General features: G+C 21.6%; 1 protein-coding gene across 2 annotated transcripts in view; it reads left to right on the top strand.

The window, feature by feature from the left end:
* LOC122498765 (RNA pseudouridylate synthase domain-containing protein 2-like) overlaps positions 1-12,499 on the top strand; it is a 486,414-nt gene that overhangs the window by 326,965 nt on the left and 146,950 nt on the right. The window lies entirely within an intron of this gene.

A 12,499-nucleotide genomic window follows, 5' to 3' on the forward strand; every position in this document is an offset into this window, starting at 1 on the left:
TCATATAAACATCAATTACTTTTTTCTTCTTTAAAAATAAACCTTTATTCGGTCCTGAGATATCATTCTTCCAAGTTTTTGAAGCAGAAGAATTTGTAAATATATGTGACCTGGTAAGTTTAAATCTGAAGAAAATTGATTCTTATACAGAAGGAGATGTGTTTTTTTGAACAAAATAAACAGCAAACGCTTTAGATTAGATTTTTTACAAACACACTTCAAAGATGAACGAAATTGGCTAAAAAACGTAAGAAATTATCAATACAAAAGAACATATAAATTCATCAGATTTGGTTGAGACTTGGTACTAGAGGGTTTTTAGAGTACAAGTGTTGCCCGACGTGCAACACTTCTATTCATCAAATCAAAGTTAACTTAATTTGTATCGCGTAACACTTTATTGTTAGGTTATTCTATGTGTACATCACACTTGAACGTCAGTTGTTCCATAGTCTAACAAATTTAACAGTACAACCAATCATTTTTCCACGTGATAGATTTAATTAATGACGATAATGTTTCCGAAAATTGATAACTTGAACGAATGATGTTTGTATTCATAATTAATGGTAGTTTCAACTATAGTTGTACTTTTGATTGATGATAATTAGAAACGATATTTTTTTTCCAGAGGTGATTATGGTAATGAAAAATTTTCGTGGTTTCGGTTATTTTTAGCATCTTAGCTGCAATCAACATGTCAATTTCAATTATTGTTTGCAATTTATATTATTTTATTGTTTTTTAGGGTGTAAGTCCTAAAAAAATATGTTACAAGTAATTATAACATTGATAGTAACCCCACGTAATTATAATCTTATAATAAAAGAAGCAAATTTCGATTTTCTTTAATATTTCATGAATATTGAAATATTCGTAAATGTAAACCAAATATTTTCTCTAATACTTTCGAGTTTATGCGTTTCTTGGTATATTTAAAAAAATATGTACTTTAGTGAAAGTTTTAATAATATACGAATCAGAAATGTCTTAATTCGAAACATACATATAAAGGTTCGCCAAGTATATCGTACGAAACTTTTCCTTTTTATCATTTTATCATGCATTATCCTTGCCTGCGACTCTGACTTCCTGTTTTTAGAGTTAAAAATCGGTAAACTTGTTCTTGGGTTCGGCATCTGTTCTTGCTTCGCTCTGAATATATACTTACCAAACATATTGAACTGATAAAATAATTGTAAGCAGAATTGATAACATTTTATATTAGAATCTTGTGTTCAAAAATTGATTCCAAACTCATTGTGTCTAAAGAAAAAAAAAGAATTGTTAATTTTGACGAAACAAATTTCGGTTGTTGTTGAAATATTTTCTTTTGTTCTCTGAACAGATTTCAGGGTGTCTACTAATCGGGAAATAGCCGGGAATAAACCAGGAATTTTATGACAAACCGGGAATTTTTTCACCAAATTAAAAAAGTTCTGTTATTTTAATCTTTGTTTTAAACAATCGCTTTTTAAATTCCAATTTTTATAGATATTTTATACTCTTCTCTAAATTAGTCAAAAATAATTAATTTTATAGTAAGAAATCAGTCACTGATTCAAATAAAGTATATAATTAAATTTTAAAAAAATTATCGAATAACAATTTAAATTTTTTTTAAATTCAACTGAAAATAAATAAATTTGTTAAAAAATTTCATTAAAAACTTTTTAACAAATCGAATTTTCAAAGTATCTGAATTTAATAATTGATAAATATTTATCAATTTATTATAATATTATTTTCATGATTAGACGAATAAAATATGAGAAAATATACATCTTTGACTATTTAAAAATTAACACCGATCAACAACTTTTACATCTTATTATTGATAAATATAATTGAATTTTATAAAGAGTGACATTCTAATGTATTCATGTTTCTTAGAGCGAAGATTATAGCTAATAATTAAAATTTTTATAAGTTAATTTAAAAAAATACACACTTAAAATTTTTAAATAAAATTGAATATTCGCAAAATTTTTTTTTAATTCTGAAAAATAAGATTTTAACAATTTTTCAATTCTATTGTTTCAAGATAATTGAATTTTTATAAACAAATAATTGAAAATTTTTAAAATAATTGAAATTTCTTTACATTCTATTGAAAATAATTAAATTCTTTTAAAGAATTTTATTTAAATTTTTCAAAAATAATCAAGGGAAGTTAGTCAACGTAGTTATAATTTTATTTTAAATAATTTCTTCGCAATATTTATTCAATTATTTTCATAAATAGTAAAACTCATTGTAGAATTTCATTTATTTTTAATACAATAATTTTAATCGAATTTCTCGAAAAATGTAATTATTCTTAAAAATTTGATTAAATTTTGTCGAAAGAATTTCATTATTTCTAGAAACTGTAAAAAAATTCTTCTCAAGAATTCAATTATTTCCATAAATAGCAAAATTCTTCAGATTTACTTAATTCTTTTGAATATCATTTTAAAAAAAAATTCTTCACAAGAATTCAATTATTTTTATGAATTTTTATAAAATTCTAAAAAAGAATTCAATTATTTTCAAAAGTAATAAAATTCTTCACAGAAATTCAATTATTTTCAAAAAATTTAATAAAATTTTTGGCAAAATTTACATTATTTTCCAAAATTTTCCTCCTTTCAATTATTTTAAATATTTATTTTAATATAATTTTCCAAAAGAATTCAATTATTCAAACAAAATTTTAATAAAAGTTTCACAGGAATTCAATTACTTACCAATTTTTTTTTATAAATTTCATCAAACCAATTTAATTATTTTTAATTTCCTTATAAAGTTCCTCGAAAGAATTCAAATATATATTTAGAGAATTGAAAAAAAATAGTTCTGAGAAATTCAACTATTTCGAAAAATTTAAATAAAATTCTTTTAAAAATTCTATTATTTAAAAAAAATGTTGACAAAGTTCTTTACAAGATTTAGTTAATAAAATTGCAATTTTAATAAAAATTTCCTATACAATTCAATTATTTTTAATACAATTCTTCTTAAGAATTCAATTATTTAAAAAAATTGGAATAAAATTCTTTGCAAGAAATCAATTATTTTCATAAATAATAAAATTTTTCTCGAGAATTCAATTATTTTACAAAATTTTCATAAAATTCTTTTATTATATAAATTTGAAAAAATTATAATAAAATTGATCATAGAATACAATTATTTTCGAGAAATATAACATTCTTCCCAGGAATAAAACTATTGTCAAAAATGTTTGTAAAAATCTTCGAAACAATTCAATTATTTTCCTAAAATATAAAATTCTTTGTCAGATTTCAATTATTTTCAATTTTTTAATGAAATTTCTCAATAGAATTTAAATATTTTCAAAAAGTTTTAAAAAATTCTGAGAAATTCAATTATTTTAAAAAATTTGAATAAAATTCTTCACAAGAAATTAATTTTTTTCATAAATAATAAAATTTTTCTCCAGAATTAAATTATTTTCAGAAATAAATTTTTTCATAGAAATTCAATTGTTTAAAAAAATTTTTAATTTTTTGCAAGAATTCTATTATTTTCTATCTTAAATTTCTTCATGTTTTGTAATATTATTCTCATAAGTTATTGAATTTCGAAAGGTTTGAATTCAAAAATCTTAATTCCTATAGAAAAATAATAATGATTAAATATTTATTTAAAAACATTTTTATGAGTATCTAATAATTTTTCGAGTGAATGAGAATATTCTTCAGTGTCAGGGAGAAAGCCAAAATTTTGTCTGGAAATCAGGGAAAAGTCAGGGAAAAACGAAAATTTTTTTGTCAACATTTGAGGATTGTAAAAATTTTAAATAAGTGATTTTTTTTCTAAACTTTGATTGGTAATTAAGCATTAATCACGTAACTTTAAAAGAACGAAAAATTAAATAAAATATTGTCATGGAAACAATCTTAAAATTTACATTAATTTATAGTCACGAAAGGAAGAAGAAAAACCTGATTATAAGTGATATTTTCCTGCGCAAATTCTGTAAAATATTTAAATTGCGGATCATCTCTCCCGGACTTTTATACCCCATATGTATCAAGATATTATATCTTTTAATTTAAATTCTTTTTGGCCCAAGGACACTCAATGGACGTGTCGCAAAAGAGCTTCTGAAAATTTTAAAACAATCAATATTGAACTCCCGAACATGTACTCCCACTAGTTTTGTGCAAAAAAAAAAAAAGAAAATTCATTCTCCCCTTCACCCCGAAGGGATATCGCACTTTAAATTTTTTAATTCCCTAAATGCTCAGCTTATACACAATATTCACAAAGAATTCAATTAAGGCACATGTTTAAATTAAAACAGTTCATTTATCATTCTGTTCTTCAAAAAATCCAAAAAAAGACAGAGAACTCGTTTAAACTTGGATCCGAACAATTTTTTTTTTTTGAAGTCTCGCTTTTTTTTTGACTTTTTTAATCGTTTCTTCTATAATTCTATAATTAATACCATTAGAACCAACCCAAAATTTTTTATTAACATTTTCGAGAAAACAGCGCGATCTTTAATTTTATTTCATGAAATCTTATGTGATTGACATTTGAAAAAAAGTTTTATTTATATTTTTAGAGTTTGTAGTTTACGTGTATTGAAAAATTGAAATCGCAAACTGAGTAGCACTCGACATGCTTGTTCAGTTTGCTGACGTGCACACTGGCGCGCTCCTATTTTCGATTAATGATCGTCATTAAAGCCGTCAGCGTTCCACGATAATGCTTTTCCCCGAGACGTAAATGTAGTCTTGGGGAAAAAGAAGTCTTTCTCTCTCTTGACAGGGCCGAAAGTATTTAAAAGCAGAGAGTATGAGAAAAGAGAAAAGGTATATAGAAGAAAATCGAAGGCATTTATTTTTGGTCTCGTCGTCGATATTTGATGGGCGTTACGACGACGTTCTTCTGACGCGCTACCGACGTTGCTTCCGGCATTGCACTTTGTTTCAATTTCCTATATGTCAACATCACTCTCACACTATTTTCTCTCTCTCTCTTTTGCTTGCAACCTTTTAAACTCCTCTTTGTACAAATACATATATTTTAATGAAGAGAATAAACACTTTGAAATATTCTTTGATTTAGGTTAAGGAAAGACAATTTTTACCGATTTTTGTTAGTTGTCTTTCACAAAAAACATAATAGAAAATTTTTTTTTTTCGGCAAGGGTTTAAATTTTATTAGTATGTTTTCAAGTCTATATATAATTATCTTCTTTACTAGCAACAATTCTTGCGCTAAAAATAATAGAATTTAAAAATTTGTAATTCAAATTTTTGTTGAAAACACTAAAAAATTCCAATTTTGAAAAAATTACAAATAATTGCAAAAATTCAATTATTTTTAAGAGTGATAAAATTCTTCTCATAAAATTCAATTATGAATTTTATCTTTCAAATTTAAAAAAAATTCTGGTCAGAATCCCAATTATCTTTATAAATAACAAAATTCTTCCCCTAAAGTTCAATTATTTTCAAATCAATTTCAAATTCCTAAACATAGTACACAAACATTTAATTATTTTCATATAAAAATTTCTCAGGAATTCAATTATTTACAAATTTTTTATAAATTCCTTTGCAATAATTCAATTATTTTTATAAATAATAAAATTTTTTTTAACGAATTCAATTATTTTCATAAAAAATAATTTAAAATTGTAGAAAGTAATAATTGATTTGAAATGATGAAAATAATTATTAAAAAGTTACTGTAATAATATTCTTATAGTATGAAACAATGATTTTATCACTCGGTCAACTTTAATGACCTTCTAAAAAATAATATTAAAATTTTTTTTTAAAAAGTAATTCTTAGAATTTTTTTTTAAAAAGTAATTCTTAGAATTTTTTTTATTATAAATTTTTAAAATTCAATTATTTTCAATATTTTCAAAAATATAATTCCGAAAATTCAAAATATATAGGTATAAAAAACAATACAAACATTAAAATTTTTCAGAATTATTTTTAATATTTTGGAGAAAACAATCATTATGAAAATTTTTAATTAAAATTCTTCAAAAAATTACTTAGTTTTTTTTTTAAATTTTACAAAAATTCTGCAATAATTTTTGAAAAATTACATTAGAATATTTTTAAAAAACTAATTCTTAGAATTGTTTTGTCATAATTTTTCAAGATTTACTTATCTTCGAACAAAGTAAATTAAATTATTTTTAAATTTATTTATTTTATATTTTTCAAAAATTCAATTATTTTTAAAAGGTTTTGTCAAATTTCAATTATTTTTAAACAATATTATCAAAATTAAATTGTTTTAAAAAGATTTTATCAAATTTTAATTATTTTTGAATGATTTTACTAAAATTCAATTGTTTGGAAACTTTTAAATTGTATATCTAATAATTGAAAAACTATTATCTTTAAAAAATTATTTTAATATATTTAAAAAAAACTAATTTTAAGAGTTTCTTTATTATAATTTTTTAAAAATATTATAAATAATGGTATTAACTGTAAAAAAAACATAACAATAATTACAGTTACAAGATAAAATTTTTGTGAAAAAATTTTACTATTTATAAATATAATTGAAATGTTTCGAAGGATTTAAAAAAATTGAATACTTTTGAAATATTTTATAACGAATTAAAAAAAAAATTGAATTCATTCGTCAAAAATTTTTTTTTGAAAATAATAGAATTTTTGTAAAGATTTTACTATTTAAAAAAATATTTGAATTGTTTCGAAGGATTTATTAAAATTTTAGAAAATAATTGTATTCGTTCGTAAAAGTTTATTAAAATTTTAGAAAATAATTGAATTTTTACCAAAAATTTTACAATTTATAAAAATAATTGAATTCCTACGAAGAATGTTATTATTTATGAAAATATTTGAATTCTTGCGAAGAGTTTTATTAACATTTTTGAAATTTATAAACAAGAAGATAACATTTTTGTTGCAACACTGAATTAAATAAACGACTTTTTTGTAGAAAAAAATAATTGATTTGAAATGATGAAAATAATTTTGAAAAAGTTACTGTAATAATATTCTTATAATATAAAACAATGATTTTATCACTCGGTCATCTTTAATTATTATAAAACATGAAGATAGCGATTGAATGTTTTGAAAAATTTTAATTCCTACGGAAAAATAATATTTAAATATTCAATTTAAAAAAAAAGTTATTGATGTTTTTGAATAATTTTACAATTAAATAAATTCGTAAATAAATGTAACAGAACATTTTTTTGAGTAAAATTTTTTCCTTTATTTTCTAAAAATTTAAAAAGTTTCAATTTCATTTTCAATTAAAATTTGTAATTCACAAATAGAATAGAATATGTAAAGTTTCTTTTCAAAAAGAAAAGAATAAGTTTTTGAACAATATTGTTATTAAAAAATATAAATTATGCATAAAATATTTCCTATTTCTTAATTATAATTTTTTATAAAAATTAACAATTTTCTATTTTTTATTAATAAAAAGGAGAAAAATTTGTATAATTTAGATCAGTCAAACGAAATTTATTATGAAAATAGCATATAATAAACAAAATTTATTTTTTAATCATAATTTTTTTTATATTTTCTAATTTCAAATATTGTTTTATTATAAATCATGAAAAAATACCTGCATTTTTTCGATCTGTCAAACAATATTTTTTAAAGAAAAAGAAAAAACAAAAAAAAACAAAAGCAAACACAAAAACTAACTTCAAAGTGTGGACAGACAGAATGAAAGAATGAAATACGAAAATTATTATTGTTAATTATTAGGTAGAAGCTTTTCGATCACATAATGTTGATCATCTCCAGTAACACTAGAATATTAGTTAACAAAATGTATATTTTGTTAATCACATTAAATACTTCTCTGAATATTAAAATTATTTTACATAATACAACTTACATTGACATGGAAAATAAAGCACGATGGTGACATGATTAATATAGTAAAAAATTTTAAATTGGGGGTCGATTACGTAATTTCATTTTCACTTTCACTTTGACAGATTTATATTTTTACTTTCATTTTCATTTTGACAAATTTCTACTTTTACTTTCACTTTCACTTTGACGGATTTTAATTTTTATTTTATTGGCACTTTTACTATCACTATGACAGATTTTCATTTTCACTTTACCTTTGACAATTATAAATTTTCACTTTCACATTCATTTTCACATTCACTTTGACAGACGTTTATTTTATTTTCATTTTATTCGCACTTTTACTTTCACTATGAAAGATTTTCACTTTCATTTTCACTATTATAACACATTATTTCCATTTTCATTTGCACTCTTTGTCTTAAATTTGGTATGATTATTTTTACTTTCAAGTACACTTTGACATTTTATTTTTATTCTTATTTTCTCATTAATTTTGATAGATTTTTATTCTCACTTTCATTTTTTCGTTTTCTTTTAAGAAATAAAAATAAAAATACGTGAAAAGTAAGAAGAAAGATAAAAATATATTAAAATGGAAATGAGAGTGAAAATAAAAGTAAAAACAAAATACTGCAAAGAAAAAGTGGTTATAAAAAAAAAATTCTGGTTGCTTAAAAAAAATATGGTCTGGAAAATTTGTTTCCAGACAATAAAATTGAAAATATTCATTTATGCATAGCAAAAATAGCGCAACATGTGAACTCAAAATAAATTACAAAAGGCGAGTTTAAATTTTTAATTCGAAATGGTTATTTGTAATGCGAAATTTGTTAATTATGAAAAATTAATAATGCAAAGTAAGCTCATAACTTGGAAGTATAAAGAAACGTTTTGCTTAAAAATACAAGTCACATATATTATAATTTTTTGAAATGTTTTAAAAATACCGATTAGCACTTAAAACTATAATAGAATTGATAGTTGATTCTTCTTATTTCATAATTTCATAGTTGAATTTCCGATTTTTCTTAATCAATTATTTATGGTCAGGTTATTTTTATAAAATGTAAAGAGTATTTTTGATTTATTTATAAGCTTTTATTCTTTTTTTTAATTTTACATATTATATTAATCCTGAGGACTATGATGCTTTCATGCAACAACAACATGAACATTTGTTTGTTAACTCATCTATATATTTTTCTTGATTTTAAACACTGAATATTGAACCCAACAGATTTAATTTGCTTTTTAATTTTAAGTTTTAACAGAATGAATAGTTCTTTTATTTAAAATAAATTTCATCCATATAAAACATATTATATAAGGGTAGAAACCATGCATCAGTGGGATCTTAGACTAATAGAAAAATTTAAGATAAGTAAGTCAAGTATGTATTCGTTAATTTTCCTGAAGGTAAATGGACTTTTTATTTAAATTTTTCTTCATTAGCGGAGAAAAAGAAAACAATGAAGTTACAGAGCAAAATGACAGGAAATGTTTTTCGTTAACTAAAACGGCCACGTCTCTTTGTTTTAATAATAAGAATATAATGACAGTAATTTTGAGTGGCACATAATATTACATTAAAGTTCCAACTTGCAACTTTTATTATATCCATTTTTACATTTTAAAAATGTTATTTTTGTTGCATCTCTTCTCTTCTCATATACAGAAAGAATATATAAGAATTATGCAAAGAGGTTTTTGAGCTGCGCAAAGGGGAAATGTAATAAAAAGAAACCTAGCTGTCTTATACATACTATATAGACAGTAATGCCACTCTCTGCGTGATTTTCTTATGTTAAATTAGAAGTGCAACAAAAAATAACTGTCCACTTTTTTCTTTTGCTCTTTTATCTGACCCAGTTCGTTTATATACAAAATTCTGCCCGCATTCTTGAAAATGTCGAATTCCTAAATGTGGTGGAAACTATCTTTCCTCCTCTTGGAAACTTGTAGCAACAGATGAAGAGCCACGCTCGTTTTTGCGGGAGAGAATGTTGAAGTAAGGGGGGTGAAGGGGGGGCACGGGTGGAAAACAGAAGTTTCGGCGACGAACAGTCTTTAGGGTGTTGGTTTATTCCACTGATGTACTTCAAAACATGCACTTCCTAGTTTTCGCTTTAATTCACCAAATTTTTTTTCTTTTTTTCTTTTTCTTCTTTCTTTTTTGTATATGGAGAGAAAATAAATAGTTTTTCTTTCCGAAACTTTTCTCTCTCTGCAAAGGGAATCAAGTTTTTCTTCGAAAACATTCTTCTTCATTCACGAAAAAGAATTAAAAATGAAGACTCTTAATTTCAGGCTTTGCACTCATCAACTAAAACCTACTATTTACTACTATACTTTTTTTACGTTATGCTACTATTTGGGTACTTTTTTAGATTTAAGCCACAAAAAGCTACTATTTCAGGTTTTTTTGGAATCTCCACTACTTTAAATTCGCTAATATTAAAAATCAAAAAACTATTCTCAAAAATTATAATCAAATTCTTTAAAACGATTCAAGTATTTTCAAAAAATATTTGAAATTCAATTATTTTCAATATCTAGTATTTTCATCAAATTTCGCTAAACAATTCAATTATTTAAAAAATAAAATTCATCCAGAATTCAATTATTTGCATAAATAATAAAATTTCCACAGGAATTCAAATAATTTAAAATAAAATTTTCAAAAAAAAATTCGAAATAATCAATTATTTTACAAAATTTTTACACAATTATTCACAATAATTCAATTAATTTCACAAATAATAACATTTTTCGTAGAAATTCAATTTTTTAAAAAAGTTTTTGATAAAATTCTAAACAAGAAATCAATTATTTTCATAAATACCAAAACTCATCGAAGAATTTCAATTATTTTTAATACTAAGTATTTTAAATTAATTAATCGAAAAATTCAATTATTTTGAAAAATAAAGTTTTCTAAAAAATTAATTATTTTAAACAATGTTTATAAAATTCTAATAAAGAGTTCAATTATTTTCAAAAATAACAGAATTTTTGAAAGAAATTCAATTCATTTTAAACAAATAATAAATAACATTTTTCGCAATAATTCAATTATTTTCAATTATTATTATAAATAATAAAATTGTTCTCAGGAATTCAATTATTTTTGAAAATTCTTAGCAACTATTCAATTATTTTTATAAATAATAAAGCTCATCCCAGGATTTCAATTATTTTTAATTTTAATACAATTTTACAGAAATTGCTCAAGAAATGTCATTATTCTTAAAAATTTAATTTCAATTCCTTTAAAAAATCAATTATTAAAAAAAAAATTTTTTTGTTTAATTCTTTGGAAGAATTCAATTATTTTCAAATATTTTAATAAAATTGTTCGAAAGAAATCAGTTATTTCAAATAGTATTTTTTTGAAATAATGCAATTATTCTTTTAGATTTGAATAAAATTCTTCCCAAGAATTCAATTATTTAGATAAATAATCCTTCGATATAATTCAATTATTAAAGATAAATAACAAAATTATTTGCGAAAATTCAATTATTTTGAGGCATTTTAATAAAATTCTTTGTAAAATTCAATTATTATCATAATTAACAATATTCATCACAAGAATTAAATAATTTTTAAAAGTAATAAATTTCTTCTTGGAAATTCAATTATATAAAAAAATTCCAATAAAATCTTTCACAAAAATTCAATTACTTTCATAAATAATAAAATTCATCGCAGGATTTCAATTATTTTTAATACAATTTAAATACAATTTTTTTAAAAATAATTCAATTATTCTTTTAGATTTTAATAAAATTCTTCCCAAGAATTCAATTGTTTACATAAATAATTCTTCGAAACAATTAAATTATGTCGATAAACAACAAAATTATTCCCGAAAATTCAATTATTTTGAATAAAAATTGATTAAAATTCTTTGCAAAAAATTAAATTTTTTCATAAATAACAAAATTCATCACAAGAATTCAATTATTTTTAAAAGTAATAAATTTCTTCTTGGAAATTCAATTATTTAAAAAAATTCCAATAAAATCTTTCACAAGAATTCAATTACTTTTATAAATAATAAAATTTATCGCAGGATTTCAATTATTTTTAATACAATTTAAATACAATTTTTTTAAAAATAATTCAATTATTCTTTTAGATTTGAATAAAATTCTTCCCAAGAATTCAATTATTTACATAAATAATTCTTCGAAACAATTCAATTATTAAAGATAAATAACAAAATTATTCCCGAAAATTCAGTTATTTTGAGGCATTTTAATGAAATTCTTTTCAAAAAATTCAATTATTTTCATAAATAAGAAAATTCATCACAAGAATTCAATTATTTTCAAAAGTAATAAATTTCTTTTTGAAAATTCAATTATTTAAAAAAATTCCAATAAAATCGTTCGCAAGAATTCAATTATTTTCACAAATAATAAAATGCTTTTTAGGAATTCAATTATTTTCAAAAAAAATGTTATAAAATTCCACATAGACATTCAACTATTGTCAAAAATTTTAATATAATTTTTTGTAAAATTTAATTATTTTTATAAAATTCTTCGCAATTTTCTATTTATAGAAAGATGACTAAAAAAATTGTTGTCCCAAAAGCTCTTAAAGAATTCACAATAATAATACTAATA

This window comes from Leptopilina heterotoma, unplaced genomic scaffold (assembly GCF_015476425.1).
Source record: "Leptopilina heterotoma isolate Lh14 unplaced genomic scaffold, ASM1547642v1 Lhet_16, whole genome shotgun sequence".
NCBI lineage: Eukaryota > Metazoa > Arthropoda > Insecta > Hymenoptera > Figitidae > Leptopilina > Leptopilina heterotoma.